The sequence below is a fragment of the Trichomycterus rosablanca genome, chromosome 1, assembly GCF_030014385.1.
Source record: "Trichomycterus rosablanca isolate fTriRos1 chromosome 1, fTriRos1.hap1, whole genome shotgun sequence".
In the NCBI taxonomy this organism is placed as follows: Eukaryota; Metazoa; Chordata; class Actinopteri; order Siluriformes; family Trichomycteridae; genus Trichomycterus; species Trichomycterus rosablanca.
In genome coordinates, this window is record NC_085988.1 from 36701733 (window position 1) to 36717534 (window position 15802).

A 15802-nucleotide genomic window follows, 5' to 3' on the forward strand; every position below is an offset into this window, starting at 1 on the left:
TAGCCTTGAGGGATGGATCAAGATGAGCTATATTTTGGTACAGATAAGTGCTTTGAGTGTTTAAAGGACAAATCTTTGGCCATATAGTGTAGATTGGCTTTAAAGTACCATAGAAAAAATAGATTATGTATTTGTATTGCTCTTTAAAATTATAAAAAAGGAACACCCAAATATGTGTAGAAAATATCTACACATATTTGGGTGAAAGACGAATAGGGTGTTCCAAGTACCAAAAAAATAAAATGGTTAAATTGTATAATTTTTTCATTTAATATTGTGCACAAATGTGTCAACTATGTAAATATGTATTTTTTTTCTCAGCATTTTGCTTATTTGATAATTTTAGTGTTGTTGACACACAACAAGGGCACAAAAATGTCATTCAGTGCAACGACTAATTTATGACAAAATACACACACAAGGAACAATCTTAGCCATTTCAAATTTATAAGTTTAGTATATCTCTTACAAAAGATTTAAAACCTCAGAAGAAACTGTACTTACTCTGTTTTGAATTTTCTGTGCATTGTTTGTACTCTAATGCGTCTTGGGATTTTGTTTATTTGTATACAAGATGTTTTTGCTACACATTCTATTCTATTTGAAACCCAATCAAACTCTGTTTTCTATGAAGCAGGCCTGGATTCTCTTGCATTTACATGAAAAAAATATATAATAATTACTTATTACAGTTATTTTAAGCAAATGTTTTTGTTGCACTGTATGATGATTTTATGTTGCACTGAATGACATACTCCAAATTATCCTGTTACATCAGAATATTCATGACTTAATTTGTTTTTAAGTTCTTTATTGATTAAAGTAGAATGAAAATATGCCACACCAGTGGCAAGTATGTGTTATAATATTACTACATCATGAAAAAAGTAAGGCAATGAAAAACATAGCTAATGAAGCCATCATAACAACTTGTAAGGCACCAGAACAGTGTGGAAGTGTGGAATTTGTGTCATAACACGTGAAAAAGTTGCTGCAGTAAATCTAAATTCATTCAGCCGTGAAAACCATTTGAAGTCGCATTTTATTTCATGAACTGATCAAATGTTTTCCAGTCTTTTGTTGTTAACCTTGAGGTTCTTGCTGTACATGGCTTTGGTTCTGCGATTATGATTTTGACATCAGGCTTAAGGTAGTAAATTTCATCAGGTGGATTTGGCCACACAAAGGAATTTCTGTTTCAATTTTGTAGCATGCAGCTAACTTGCACCTCATCTCCTACAGACAGCAGTACCTGCCCAACGAATGGCAGGTCATCGTACTTGACAATAACAAAATCTCAGGGACCACTTCATCAAAAACATAATTATTAATATTCATTGTAATTACTGCTCTTATTAAGGAAGACTAGAATGGAAAAAAGTGGTTTTAATATTTAAAAATAATTTTAAAACATTATAAAGTCAGTATAACAATGTCATTGTCAATTTAGTGCAACAGCGAAATTCTGAATGACTTGTTGTACTGAATGACAGAAATTTTACTTTAGCACATTTTACAGTTATCCCAGTGGTTAGCAAAAGCTAACATTGACCTTAGCTCAAAGACATTTCTACACATATTCACATTTAAATGTTAATAACCTTGTTTGTTTACAAGATTAACCGTAATATTACGTTTTCTGTGTTGTACTGAATGACACTCAGTTTTGTTCTTTAATGTACTGTGTCAGTAAAAATACATTTTTATCAAATAATGTTCAAATGCATTGACCTCGTGTGTGTGCTGAAGGGTCCCCAGGAGTCTTCTTTTGTTGTTATAATTGGTCACATGACTGCAGTAGCTTGATTGCATATTAAAATAAGGCTTTTTATTAACGTTGTACTGAATGACAACTGAAGATTGGGAAAATGGGGACTGAAAGTATCCTGAATATTATTAATATTAAAAAACACATCTGATTGAATATTATTTAATATGTCACACATGACATTTGTACAATTATGCCAAAGCAGTAAATTTAAAGTTTTACTTAAGATTAATTAGTTTTTTCTTAATGTTTTATTACTTAAAGAGGTAGGGGGACCGTTGCACTGAATGACATTTTGGGGGTTTCAAGGGTTATTTTTTCAAAAATCAAACATTTTCCGTAAAAATTACTTTAGCTTTCAGTAAAGATGTACAAATGGAGTAGATTGAAGGTATATCCACTTATATTAATATAATTGTATATTATTTATCAAGTGGGGACACTAAAAAGTTACGTCTCGTCTTTGACCCATTTACCTTCTATCTTAAACATTTCAGAGTTCGTAAATAATAATATGCATTTAAAAACACGCACGACTTCTTGTCATATTATAAAAAAGAGTTTTTATTGTAATATTTTCTTTTTATTCTTATTTTTATTCATTTTATTGTAATATTTCAATTCTTTTTTTCTATTTTAATTTATTTTCTCCCATTTTTTTCCCCAATTTAGCGTAGTCCTCCGCTGCTGGGGGATCCCTGATTGCAGTCAAGGTGGGTATATTGCTGCTCAAGCCTCCTCCGACCCGCGTGCACCCCTTAGCGGAACCCTTTTTCACCCATGCATTCTGCACAGGCGCCTCTCGATCTGATAATCAGGGTCCTTACACAGCGTTTGAAGACCCCACCCACATAGTCCGGTCATCCTTCCCTGCAGGCACTGCCAATTATGCCCGCTAGATGGTGCCCAGCCGACCGGTGGCAACGCCGAGTTTCGAACCGAGGAGTTCAGCTAGCACAATCTCGGCGCTGATGTGCTAGCGGAATAACCCGCTGCGCCACCTGGGCGCCTCTTCACTTCTTTTTTTAATTATAACCCAGCATACTCTTATGAAAAAGGGATTTTTTAAAATGCATTTTCTCCCCTTTTTAGCGCGTCCAATTGCCCCATTGCATCATGCTTCCTCTCCACTAATGCCAATCTCTGCTCTGATTGAGGGGAACGAAGCTAACCCACGCCCCCTCCGACACGTGCGCAGCATGCCGTATGCATTTTATCACCTACACTTTGACGAGTGAGGTGCAGCCTAGCTGTGTGTACGGAGGGACACACCCTGACAGCACTCTTTTCTCATCTCTCATGCAGAGATGCAATGTATTCGACATCCCAGCTCTGTTTCCAGCGTGTGTTTTTACCGCTGCACCACCTGAGCAGCATGAAAAAGGGATTTAAACAGATCCGTCTGGTAGTTTTCCAATCTGCATATAAATGTACTAAATACAATGTCAAATAACAAGTAGTGTTATTATTTTTGCCATACTATGTAGTACACTGTGTAGTAGATGAATCTTTTGGTATATTGCTAACAATGGTTGCACTAAGGCAAGTTAAATGATAATCTTAGATTTGTTTCAAGTAAAACAGGTGGGATTTTAGTATAAAAAATTTATTGAGCCGAAGAGAGGAGTAAATCTTTAGATGAGACGGTTTCTTGTTTCTAGCTAACATAAGTTGTTAAATTACATGTATATTTAAATAAGACATTAGTTAACTAGCTATTGTGAAAATATTTTAATAATAAAAATATTTATTAAAAAAAAATGGCTTTCTTATGCAGCCAAGGTGTTTTTGTTCAATATTGCTTTACTGGCAACCACACCTTTAGAATATATTCCATTCTGAAAATTGAATTCCTGGATATGTTTAGAATTGTTTTCAACATGTTTTCAACATGTTAACATGTCACCTCACCATGCAGTCTACCTTTACAAACACTTATGAAATAATGGGTCGTTTTAAAAAGCTCAGTGAATTTGACTGTGTTACCGTAATATGACGGCACTGTTGCAACAAGTCAGTTTAGATATTCCACAATCAACGGTGAGTGGTATTATTGAAAAGTGGAAGTGTTTAGGAACCACAGCAACTCAGCCATGAAGTGGCAGACCACTTAAAGTTACAGAGCAGGGTCACCGAGTGCTGATGCGCACAGTGCTTAAAAATCGACAACACTCTGCTGACTCAAATGCAGAGAACCAAATCTCCTCTTGAATTAACATCAGCACAAGTTTGGTGGAGCAGGGATAATGCTATGGGGCAGTTTTTCAGAAGTTGGCCTATGCCCCTTAGTTCCAGTGGAGAGAAATTTCAATGCTTCTGCATGCCAAGACATTTTGGACAGTTGTATGCTTTCAACTTTGTGGGAACAGTTTAGGGAAGGCCCTTTTCTGTTGCAGCATAAAGCAGGATTCATAAGGGCATAGTTGGGTGAGTTTGGTGTAAAGAACTTCACTAGTCTGTACACATCAGACACTTTTGGGATGAAATAAGACAAATATTGTGAGACAGACCTTCTCATCCAACATCAGTGTCTAACCTCACAAATGCTTTTCTGGATAAATGGCCAACAAATTCCCATAGACACACTCCAAAATCTTGTCTTACTGGAGTAGTAGCAGCTCTTATAGCTGCAAGGGGAGCAATTCTATATTAATGCCTATGGATTAAGAATATGATATCATAAAAGCTCATGTAGATGTAATGTGTATATAGAGTCTACAGTCTACAGTTCTGACCAACTAATTGTGCATTCTGACGGACTGAACCAACTCACTACATTTTATTATGGTCTAGAGAGTAATTGTTTAGTATACTTGTTGTAATGCCAAGGCTTTTACAGCATATGACATTACAGTACAGTATAATAGGGCTTTATAAACTCTAAACAAATATACCATAATTGTTTCTAGTGTATTTTTCCTGGTTCTGAACCACAACTGCCTTCATTGTTGATTTGTTTTTTATTAAAAATATGTTCCTTCAAGTATGTTTTAAATGGTCAAATGCCTAAAAATAAAGCACCAGTAGGTGACACCTCAGCACATAGCTGTAGGGGGTCCAAGCAAGGAGAGGAAGCTGTCAAGAACACAGCAAAACAACAAGCTGATTAGAATAAAGCATCTACTACCCTAAGTGAAATTCCACTTGGCTCCAGTACAGCAGAAACAAACTGTTTGTACAAGGATATAGTGACTAATATTTTAATCATCAAACACTTGAGCTCATTGCAAGTTGTAATGAATTGTGTTTCCTTTTGGCTTACTTTTGGGCATCTAAAAATAGGCCTTCAACTGCTTGCACTGTAATTGGTTCACAGATATAAATTGCTTTGGATAAAAGTGTCTGTGAAATGCAGAACATGTAAACAAATAACTAGAAAAAGTAAATACAGCACTATAATGCTGCTGACGCATGCACCAATTTGGCTATCAAAACCAAGCCCAGAATCTACAAGGTTGCTTAAGAAAGTAAAATCAGTGTGTTTATGAATAATGAATTACAGACTTTAGGGAGCATGTGGTATCACTGGGTCTAATCGCATTTTATGTTCTGCCTGTAACGTACCAGCCTGCTATGCCCACTTAAACCAGCAAGGAAAGACACCAGTATAGTTTTGAGAACTACACTCCCCAGTGTCAACGCAAGTCAGCTCTTAATAAAGCTTTAAAACTGGCTGGTAAAGCAGCTCTTTATTGAGTCTTTGCATACTGTATGATGAACCGTGGCGTAACTAGGAGCTCATGGGCCCCAGTGCAAAAAAAAAATGTTGGACCCCCTCAACAAATTTCATATATATATATATATATATATATATATATATATATACAGTGGGGGAAATAAGTATTTGATCCCCTGCTGATTTTGTAAGTTTACCCCCTTACAAAGACTTGAACAGTCTATAATTTTTATGGAAGGTTTATTTTAACAGAGAGGGACAGAATATCAACAAAAAATCCAGAAAAAAAACATGAAATAAAAGTTATAAATTAATTTGTATTTAATTAAGGGAAATAAGTATTTGATCCCCTACCAACCAGCAAGAATTCTGACCCCACAGACCGGTTATGTGCCCATGAGGCACACAAATTAGTCCTGTCCCTGTATAAAAGACTCCTGTCACAGAATCAGTTTCTTCCGTTCAAATCTCTTGACCACCATGGGCAAGACCAAAGAGCTATCAAAGGACGTCAGGGACAAGATTGTAGACCTGTACAAGGCTGGAATGGGCTACAAGACCATCAGCAAGAAGCTTGGTGAGAAAGAGACCCCTGTTGGTGCGATAATTTGAAAATGGAAGAAATACAAGATCACAGTCAATCACCCTCACTCTGGAGCTCCATGCAAGATCTCACCTGGTGGGGTAAGAATGATTCTGAGAAAGCTGAGGTCAGTCCAGAATTACACGGGAGGAGCTTATCAATGATCTCAAGGGAGCTGGGAGCAGAGAAATGCTGGATATGACCCCAAGAACACCATCCCCACCGGGCATTTCTTTGCCTCCAAACACGGCGAGTGGAGTTGATGCCAAAGAGCTCAATTTTGGTCTCATCTGACCATATCACATTCTCCCAAGCTTTCTCTGAATCATTCAGGTGTTCATTGGAAAACTTCAGACGGGCCTGTACATGAGCCTTCTTGAGCAAAGGGACTTTGCGGGCACTGCAGGATCTCAATCCATTACGGCGAAGTGTGTTACTAATGGTTTTCCTGGTGACTGTGCTCCCAGCTCCCTTGAGATCATTGATAAGCTCCTCCCGTGTAATTCTGGAGTGAATTTATAGCTTTTATTTCATGTTTTATTTCTGGATTTTTTGTTGATATTCTGTCTCTTTCTGTTAAAATAAACCTTCCATAAAATTATAGACTGTTCAAGTCTTTGTAAAGGGGTAAACTAACAAAATCAGCAGGGGATCAAATACTTATTTCCCCCACTGTATATACAGTATATATACAGTGGGGTCAAAAAGTATTTAGTCAGCCACTGATTGTGCAAGTTCTCCTACTTAAAAAGATGAGAGGTGTAATTTTCATCATAGGTACACTTCAACTATGAGAGACAAAATGAGAAAAAAAAATCCAGGAAATCACATTGTAGGATTTTTAAAGAATTTATTTGTAAATTATGGTGGAAAATAAGTATTTGGTCAATAACAAAAGTTCAACTCAATACTTTGTAACATAACCTTTGTTGGCAATGACAGAGGTCAAACGTTTCCTGTAAGTCTTCACCAGGTTTGCACACACTGTAGCTGGTATTTTGGCCCATTCCTCCATGCAGCTCTCCTCTAGAGCAGTGATGTTTTGGGGCTGTCGCTGGGCAACACGGACTCCACAAATTTTCTATGGGGTTGAGGTCTGGAGACTGGCTAGGCCACTCCAGGACCTTGAAATGCTTTTTATGGAGCCACTCCTTGGTTGCCCGAGCGGTGTGTTTGGGATCATTGTCATGCTGGAAGACCCAGCCACGTTCCATCTTCAATGCTCTCACTGATGGAAGGAGGTTTTGGCTTAAAATCTCACGATACATGGCCCCGTTCATTCTTCCCTTAACACGGATCAGTCGCCCTGTCCCCTTTGCAGAAAAACAGCCCCAAAGCATGATGTTTCCACCCCCATGCTTCCCAGTAGGTATGGTGTTTACTCAGCATTCTTCTTCCTCCAAACACGACGAGTTTTTACCAAAAAGTTCCATTTTGGTTTCATCTGACCACATGATATTCTCCCAATCCTCTTCTGGATCATCCATATGCTCTCTGGCAAACTTCAGACGGGCCTGGGCATGTACTGGCTTAAGCAGGGGGACACGCCTGGCACTGCAGGATTTGAGTCCCTCTCGGCGTAGTGTGTTACTGATGGTAGCCTTTGTTACTTTGGTCCCAGCTCTCTGCAGGTGATTCATCAGGTCCCTCCGTGTAGTTCTGGGATTTTTGCTCACCGTTCTCATGATCATTTTGACCCCACGGGATTGAGGGAGATTATCAATGGTCTTGTATGTCTTCCATTTTCTTACAATTGCTCCCACAGTTGATTTATTCACACCAACCTGCTTGCCTATTGTAGATTCACTCTTCCCAGCCTGGTGCAGGTCTACAATTTTCTTCCTGGTGTCCTTCGACAGCTCTTTGGTCTTGGCCATGGTTGAGTTTGGAGTCTGACTGTTTGAGGCTGTGGACAGGTGTCTTTTATACAGATAACGAGGTCAAACAGGTGCCATTAATACAGGTAACGAGTGGAGGACAGAAGAGCTTCTTAAAGAAGAAGTTACAGGTCTGTGAGAGCCAGAAATCTTGCTTGTTTGTTATTGACCAAATACTTATTTTCCACCATAATTTACAAATAAATTCTTTACAAATCCTACAATGTGATTTCCTGGATTTTTTTTTTCTCATTTTGTCTCTCATAGTTGAAGTGTACCTATGATGAAAATTACAGACCTCTCTCATCTTTCTAAGTAGGAGAACTTGCACAATCAGTGGCTGACTAAATACTTTTTGACCCCACTGTATATATACACACACACACTCCCAAAATCCCTTGCTGTGCACTCACTGTATATTTTGATTTCATGTATTCTGATATTGTCTTTTAGTTATTTTAATATTTTACTTAACGAAATTATTGTCGTGTTTTTACTTTTGTCATCGCCACACTTTACTGCTAGCATTAGCCACTTACCACTAAAGGGTCATACAAAACTAACTGCAGAACGTCCGAATGCACGTGTATAAACTGGGTGCTACATTCTGATTGGCTGAGCTGAATGTCACTCACATAACGCCGCTACAATATTGTAATATAATAACAACGACCTGGTGAGTGCAGCCAATGAGTGCGGTGAGGGTTGAATTCATGTCGTGGAGGGCCCCCCCACGCCATGGGCCCCAGTGCACCTGCCCCCCCCCGTAGTGACGAAGCAGGTAAGGTAGTCGGCCAGTTTGGTGTGAAATTAAGAGAGCAAAGAACACGAATAAAGTGAATGTTTAGAAAAAATTTGGTCAGTGTTGTCGAATATCCGTAGGCTGATTGCATTTGAGAACTAGAAAGGGCTATTTGCTTTTTTACCCTCAGTGAACCGCCCAGTTGGTTAGTTCAGGCTGTTGAGCAGTAAGTTCGTACACACAGTGATGGATCGAATCAGTTTGGCGTTCTGGTTTTGTTTTGTTTGCGTTCATTCACTTATGTCCTAATTATCTGGGTAGTGAGCATGCTTACAAATTTTTTTCCACCATCCCTGTTACACCAACAATCTTTTTTTTTTTTTATTATACCACAGAGACCCAAGTTAATGCTCTGCACATAGACAGAGACATATTAAAACCTAATTTCTTTAAAAAGATCACTATTTTTCCTTCTGTCTCTTAAATTCTTAAATATCTCAATTTATCTTGGGGAGGGGGTACGCATTTCCTCTGTGGGTACTTTATAACCCATTTTCATTAGATGGCTGAAAAAGGGTCTTGTGCATGATTAATCAAATTAGAGAATCCACTTTGCCTACTTAGGCAGCACTATCTACGCTACATCTCAAATCCCAGCATTAAAGACAGTTCATATTATTATTAATTGATCTGTATTAACCCTTTTATCATGGTCCTTGCTTTCCCTCACTCTTGAGGAACATTGAAATGCCAATCCACCAATGGATTTTAAAGGGCAGAAAGGAAAGAAAGAAAAGCCCAAACAACTATGAGGTGAGCAAAATTCAGACTTGACAGGTTTCATCTGTTGTATGTTTTTTGGTCTCCTGTATATCTAGGCACCTAACCATTTTGCTAAACAGCTCTTTCAAAAACTATAAGCATTATAATGGAGTTTCCCTTCAACCCCCCTTTCCCTCTTTTCTTTCATGCAGCCTTTAGTCTTCTGGGAAGCTATCTATGAAAGTGCGCCCTTGCAGTCAAAAGAGCATTTGTGAGATCAGGCTTTAATGTTGGACAAAAAGTCCTGAAGTTTTTCACCATCAATCTTGTCAAACCGTCCCTTTGCTTTGTGCACAGAAACAAGAAACGGTCTTCCCCAAACTGTTGCCACAAAGTAGAAAATATATAATTGATGTTATTCTCCTGTTAGCCACCTGAACTCAACAATTACAAGGGGTGTTCACATACCTTTAAACATATAATGTATTGACTACCTAATAGATACTTAAATACATACTGATTTGCATGTTAAAGCACTAAATTAATCTTGAAGGACAGGTTTGATAAGTGACCTTTCAAAAATGCATTTATACCTGGTCATTTACCAGTATCCTAGAGGTAAAAACCTGGGTGGATTGATGAGGCTATTTACTGGGACCAGACCTAATACAGTTTTAGTAAATTGTATAGTAAAAAAAAAAAGTAATTTTATAGTATGTATATTGTATTGTATTGTATATTGTGTGTATAACAAAAAGTTATCAGGTATAATGTAATACAGTGGTAACTTGTAACTCAATGTCCCTTAAACTCAAAATCTTTGAAACTCAATGCCCTTTGTCGAAAAATTTGTACCCTTAAACTCATTGTTTCCCTTAAACTCAACAAATTAACAATGAACAGTGTCTTTGTTCAGTGCTCGGCTTGAGCAGTGCGGTAATACGTCATCAAAGTGTGAATATGAGACGAAACTGCATTTGTGTGGAATAACCGTCAGATTCACTCTGAAACCTCCACATGTATCTGTGTTTAGCTGGATTTTCTCACTGTTTCACTTTTAAACTTGTGTTACAGTTCGGGGTTCTGAGAAATTTTAAAAATCAGTTTTTTTTCAGTGTTTTATATTATATTTGTGTTATTTTTAGTGTATAAGTGTCAAATGACCCCATTATTTTACATAAGCCTAAAATATATGCAGTTCCACAAAACCATGGAATGCATTAACAGGTTTCCCATACATCCTTATAGGAAAAAAAATACCTTGAAACTCAATGCCTTTTAAACTCAACGCCAGTCCCAGAACCAATTGACGTTAAGTTTGTATACCTATTACGAAAAAAGGAATAAATAATAAAAAGGTAAACAGAAGACATTTCTGGTATTTAGACTTTTATTACATTGCATTTGCTTGTTAAGTAAAAAGAAGATGCCTTTCTTCTTTTGTTATATACGTTTCTGCAACAGTACTGTTAAATACATATCTGCTTTGGCTGAATTGAGTGTCCTTGTTTCAGGGTAGGAAGTGTGTGGGTTGGTGCCATTTCCCTGTTGTAACTAGTGTGTCCAGGTTTCCCCCAGGCTATTTCAACCATGCTGCACTGAGTGTGGTGTGTTCACTGTGGCAACTTGCATTCACTGAAAAGAACAATCCAGCCAAGCTGCCATCTGTCATTGTGGATAACAGCATGACTACAAAAATATTGGCCTACCTGACAATATTTCATTAAACAGGAGAATGTAAAGGAACAGAGAATTGAGTCAAAAATGAGTAGCGTTAATGATTTACATTTATGGCATTTATTAGATGCTTTTATCCAAAGCAACTTAGAATTGTAACAGATACACTGCAAGCAGTTGAGGGTGAAGGCTTTGTCAGGGGCTTAACTGTGGTAACTTGGTGTTGGTGGGACTGAACCAGAGACCTTTTGATCACTAGTCCATTTCCTTAACCACTGAGCTATCACTGCCCCCATTCATAAGTCTAACAATTAGGAAACAGGCTTCATATCCATACACTAAAAAAGCAACAACAAAAATCTATTGGCTATATGAAGTCAGTTTACAATTAATTTGTTAAACAGGATACTGTTAATATTTCACAAAAGTCAATAAAAATTTGCAACAAAGTTAGAATAATGAGATTTATGTTCTGTTTTTATGTATAAAATGTATGCACCTTTGCTGGTTTTATGCAGATTGCTTAGTTTTTGATGTAGGCTGTACATATACAGTGCCTTGCAAAAGTATTCGGCCCCCTTGAACTTTTCAACCTTTTGCCACATTTCAGGCTTCAAACATAACGATATGAAATTGTAATTTTTGTGAAGAATCAACAACAAGTGGGACACAATCGTGAAGTGGAACGAAATTTATTGGATATTTTAAACTTTTTTTAGAAATAAAAAACTGAAAAGTGGGGCGTGCAATATTATTCGGCCCCCTTGCGTTAATACTTTGTAGCGCCACCTTTTGCTGCGATTACAGCTGCAAGTCGCTTGGGGTATGTCTCTATTAGTTTTGCACATCGAGAGACAGAAATTTTTGCCCATTCTTCCTTGCAAAACAGCTCGAGCTCAGTGAGGTTGGATGGAGAGCGTTTGTGAACAGCAGTTTTCAGCTCTTTCCACAGATTCTCGATGGGATTCAGGTCTGGACTTTGTTGATTGATACGTTTATTTGTGAACCATTCCATTGTAGATTTTGCTTTATGTTTTGGTTCATTGTCTTGTTGGAAGATAAATCTCCGTCCCAGTCTCAGGTCTTTTGCAGACTGCAACAGGTTTTCTTCCAGAATGGTCCTGTATTTGGCTCCATCCATCTTCCCATCAATTTTAACCATCTTCCCTGTCCCTGCTGAAGAAAAGCAGGCCCAAACCATGATGCTGGCACCACCATGTTTGACAGTGGGGATGGTGTGTTCAGGGTGATGAGCTGTGTTGCTTTTACGCCAAACATAACGTTTTGCATTGTGGCCAAAAAGTTCGATTTTGGTTTCATCTGACCAGAGCACCTTCTTCCACATGTTTGGTGTGTCTCCCAGGTGGCTTTTTATGGATATCTTTGAGAAATGGCTTTCTTCTTGCCACTCTTCCATAAAGGCCAGATTTGTGCAGTGTACGACTGATTGTGTCCTATGGACAGAGTCTCCCACCTCAGCTGTAGATCTCTGCAGTTCATTCAGAGTGATCATGGGCCTCTTGGCTGCATCTCTGATCAGTCTTCTCCTTGTTTGAGCTGAAAGTTTAGAGGGACGGCCGGGTCTTGGTAGATTTGCAGTGGTCTGATACTCCTTCCATTTCAATATGATCGCTTGCACAGTGCTCCTTGAGATGTTTAAAGCTTGGGAAATCTTTTTGTATCCAAATCCGGCTTTAAACTTCTCCACAACAGTATCTCGGACCTGCCTGGTGTGTTCCTTGGTCTTCATGATGCTCTCTGCGCTTTAAACAGAACTCTGAGACTATCACAGAGCAGGTGCATTTATACGGAGACTTGATTACACACAGGTGGATTCTATTTATCACCATCAGTCATTTAGGTCAACATTGGATCATTCAGAGATCCTCACTGAACTTCTGGAGTGAGTTTGCTGCACTGAAAGTAAAGGGGCCGAATAATATTGTACGCCCCACTTTTTAGTTTTTTATTTCTAAAAAAAGTTTAAAATATCCAATAAATTTCGTTCCACTTCACGATTGTGTCCCACTTGTTGTTGATTCTTCACAAAAAATTACAATTTCATATCGTTATGTTTGAAGCCTGAAATGTGGCAAAAGGTTGAAAAGTTCAAGGGGGCCGAATACTTTTGCAAGGCACTGTACGTAAAAATGTTCTTAAATAGTGGGTTTATGCCCCGATGGGTCACTGCAACCGGATGCCGCAAAATATTTAATTTACTAAAATTTCTGAATTATTAAAACACAATGATGTAGTGAATACGGCAAATGTTTAATATAACTAATGTGTCTCTGGTTTAATTATTATGTTTGTTTGTTTATTAGGACTTTAACTTCATGTTTTACACTGTGGTTACATTCATGACAAAAACGGTACTCATTACACAAGATTCATCAATACACAAGGTTATCAAACACAGTCATGGACATTTTAGTATCTCTAATTCACCTCACTTGTATGTCTTTGGACTGTGGGAAGAAAACCGGAGCACCCGGAGGAAACCCATGCGGACACGGGGAGAACATGCAAACTCCACACAGAAAGGACCTGGCCTGCCCCACCTGGGGATCAAACCCAGGACCTTCTTGCTGTGAGGCGACAGTGCTATCCACTTAGCCACTGTGCCGCCCTAATTAATATGTTCTATTCCATTTTTTTTTTAAATAATAAATCTCAAAAGTTGTGCATTAAATAGGATTTGTAGCAATTTGTCCATGAGATGCCTGGTCCGATATCTAAAAATGTTGTCTTGCTTTCACTGGAACAGTTTATCTATTTTTTTTTTAATCAGCAAGAACAGTTTTCACGCTGGCTGGTCAAAAAACACGTTGAAAGTTTTGACGCCCTCTAGCAGTAATTCCAAAAAACCGCACTCACTATACTATTCTTAATATTTGATATTTAATGGGGCCAGTTGGCTATAAGTCCCATGTACTGCTTTTTCCCTTGTTAATCATAAACACGTAAACACTGACAGGCCAAAAACCTTACTGATTTTCTACACAGTTCACAAGTTTAAATACAAAAACTTTGCAGGATAGTCACTAAAAGCACAGCCACAAAAACTGTAAAACTGGAATTAAATTAGCTTAAATGACATAGTCTCAACAAAAACTGTGAAATTCATGGAAAGGCTGTCAGTTGGAAAATGTATTTCGCAACACATTAGGCTTATATTTTATTAGGTGCATTATGTGACTGCACTGTTTTGTTGCAATTTGAACATTTCCAAAAGGTCTGTAATGGAAAAACATTATTTGTTAGGAAGTTTGGGTCACTTTTTAACCGAAGGACACAGGGTGTTCACCGAATATGAAGATTACAAGTGTATCTTACAGGCTGTCTCACTGTCATTGGTTACATTCATGACAAGAACGATAGTTACTCATTACACAAGATTCATCTGTTCACACAAGATTATATCGAACACAGTCATGGACAATTTTGTATCTCCAGTTTACCTCACTTGCATGTCTTTGGACTGTGAGAGGTAACCGGAGCACCCGGAGTAAACTCACGCAGACATGGGGAGAACATGCAAACTCCACGCAGAAAGGACCCGGACCGCGCCACCTGGGGATCGAACCTTCTTGCTGAGAGGTGACAGTGCTACCCCAACTGTCATTGAATGAGATTTAAGTGGTGTAGCATAAGACCATGAGATTCATCCCAATAAACAAGACTAGAGCGTTTTTCATTGAGCAGAGTTTACTATGATTATAAGTTATTTCAAAACAAATCAACAGTACCATAAGAGTTTTATTATCAATTATTTGATGGATTACTAGCAAGACCCAGAAAGGTTTTGTGTTTTTTTTTTAAATCTAAATATAACAAACGTTGTTTTCTAGAGATCATGACTTACTGTGATAACAAAGGTTGCGTACACTCCACCAAAGCTAGCAAATCTTATTAAGATGGCAAATTGCTTTATGGTGATTTTGACAAAAGCAAGACTATGTAAACAAATTATAAAGCATAAATGTTTTATCTGTTAAGTATTAGTCATCTGTTTCATCTTTATCCATGCCAATTCTTATTCAAGCGGCTAATGCATTAATCACATGAACAATTGTGACAATAAGAAAACTTGAAAAAAATGAAACACACACACAGTATTGTACAATATTGTTGTTGCTGTTGCTATGTATATTGTAAAAATATATATATATTCCATTTTTTTATTTATTCATTCGTTCAGTTCATATCAGAAACAGTTTGTTTAACAGAAAGCACGTAACTAAACACTTGAAATGGATTAATTTACAGATGAAAAACAAACCTAGCAACTACTCATCCATTATCCGAGCCTGAACAATCTGCACAAAACATTTCAGCACATACAGTAATATTAGCTTTAAAGCAGTTAGAATATCTGCATTACCTCTGTACAATATCCTTCATCACTCCTTCAGTCAGCCTCGTCTGTACATATGTAAGTGCTGGATGTACAGTAGGTCTTGTTTACATTATTACATTGACTATTCATTAAAGATGTATTCAATACATTTTGATTAATGCTTGAACATGTGCTGTGTATTTCTATAGAAATGCATCATTCAAACATGTAAATAAGTGAATAAGAGGCAGGAAACTTTTGAAGAGCGAATCTTTGAAAATTAACTAAACTATTATAACATTTCCAGTATCATTCATAAAAGACCTGACTGCTGTCACAAAACGTAGCTCTGTTTTTATGCCCTGGTGTTTATGTTTT